Genomic DNA, 1,718 nt, shown 5'->3' with positions numbered 1-1,718 from the left:
AACACTCGGGCATATGCTGTTAATACCCTTCTTCCCAAACAGGAGATAAAAAATCAAATAGTGGCAATCTAGAGATAGACCGGCAGGGCGTGGCTTGAGGAAGCTGAGAGGTCACGATAGCCTGGCGGGAGGGGGGGGGGGGGAGGAGGTAGGGGGGGGGGGGGGGGTGGCGGGGGGGGGGGGGGGGGGGGGGCAGATAGAGGTAAAGAAAGAGAAGAGTCAGAAAAGGAAGCAGCAGAGAGCCAAGGAGGAAGTCCCAGTGTCCAGTTTACCCAGCCTTCACCTGGCCCCGGCCGGTGCAAGCACACACCATACACACCTGCACGGGCCACACCAGTTATTCTGTTGATCGAGCCCAAAGCGCGCTCGACACTTCTTAGGAGCGCTCAGGTCTGATGCGGCGACAGGGAGGGGGGAAGGGGGAAGCCAGCAGAGAGGAGGAAAAAGAACCAAAAACCAAAACCAATAAGGAACAGAAATTAAGAGGAAGAGAGAAATAAGGAGAAAAAAAACAGGTAACAGTGAATCTATGAAGCTTGGCAGTGGCTCATTGTGCAAGAAACCCCCCCTCTCCCCCCCAAAAAAACACCCGTAAAGCCATTCTCAAGTGCCTTTAAAGACAGGACTGTTTTTAGTGAAAATCAAAATACATGCAAATTATCAAAAAAGAAATCTAAATTCTGACTGGAGTTAAAGCTGAAGATGCGTCTTTGGTTGCATAAATAGAGCAGGTTGGATTAATTAACTGCTAGGTGTTATGAGTGCACTATGGTTTCAAAAAGACGAGGTTAAGGTGGCAGAACTAGGCAGCAGTAACAGACTGCTAAAACAGCACGGTCGTGAGTTAGCCGTAGCCAGTGGAAGGATTAAAAAGGCTGGAACCTGAAGAGGGAATCTACTCCTTAGACCTGGCATCAAACAGTTGACTGTTTTCCACCAACATTTGGCTGTCTGCTGCAGCAAAGCTGCCAGTCACTTGCAAGCTCTAGCATGTGATTACCAGAAGTAGAGCAGAGTGACAGCAGAATATTTTGGTGGAGAGTTTGAGTCCAGGTCTTCACTGAGTAGAGGTAGATTTTAAAAGTGAGTCAAACTCATGCTAGCCTATAAGAAAGGCACAAGCGCAGCTACTGAAGCGCATAGATTAAGGAGGTTTACCCTGACATCACATCCTTCAAGTCATACTCCACAGTGATAACTTTATATAATCAGTTTCCTCAAGCATACTGCATAGTGATTATGCCAAAATATGGAGAATGTTCTAAACTATAGCAACATGAGTAAATGGATAATGAAATATAATCTAGCATTGAAGTCAACATTTTAAGAAAAGAAAGCAGCAAACAAAGCATAAAAAGAGCATTTTCAGATAGATTTTAACCTTAAACCTGCCTTATATTACACATTCATTGATAAATAAATATACATTAATATTAAAAAAAAAAGAAGAAAAAATAAACAAGTTAGTAATTTAATACTCAAAATGACATTAGCACCTGTAATCGGAGGGAGTGAAAGGCAAGGGTTTGGAAAATATTCTCTGTGTTCTGAAAAAAAAAGAACAGATAGAGAGGCCTTCAAGAAGAAATCCGTCACCAAACGAGCGCAAAATACACAATGACAAAGTCGCTCCTCACAATATGATCAGAAGAATTAAAAAAAAATAGATATATATGGGTAAATCATAGAATTAGCAAACCTCCTTAATTTTAAAGATG

General features: G+C 42.9%; 1 long non-coding RNA gene across 1 annotated transcript; it reads right to left on the bottom strand.

Moving 5' to 3' along the window:
* Window positions 1–318: 318 nt before the first annotated feature.
* LOC121965590 lies at window positions 319–1,712 on the bottom strand. The gene is made up of 2 exons (XR_006107502.1): window positions 1,497–1,712; window positions 319–392 (listed from the first exon to the last, which is right to left on the bottom strand). It is a non-coding gene; the product is annotated as an uncharacterized LOC121965590 (long non-coding RNA).
* Window positions 1,713–1,718: the final 6 nt, after the last annotated feature.

The sequence above is a fragment of the Plectropomus leopardus genome, unplaced genomic scaffold (genome assembly GCF_008729295.1).
Source record: "Plectropomus leopardus isolate mb unplaced genomic scaffold, YSFRI_Pleo_2.0 unplaced_scaffold20755, whole genome shotgun sequence".
Taxonomy (NCBI): domain Eukaryota; kingdom Metazoa; phylum Chordata; class Actinopteri; order Perciformes; family Serranidae; genus Plectropomus; species Plectropomus leopardus.
The sequence above is the reverse complement of the archived record's forward strand: the minus strand, read 5'-3'. Positions and strand labels throughout refer to the sequence as shown.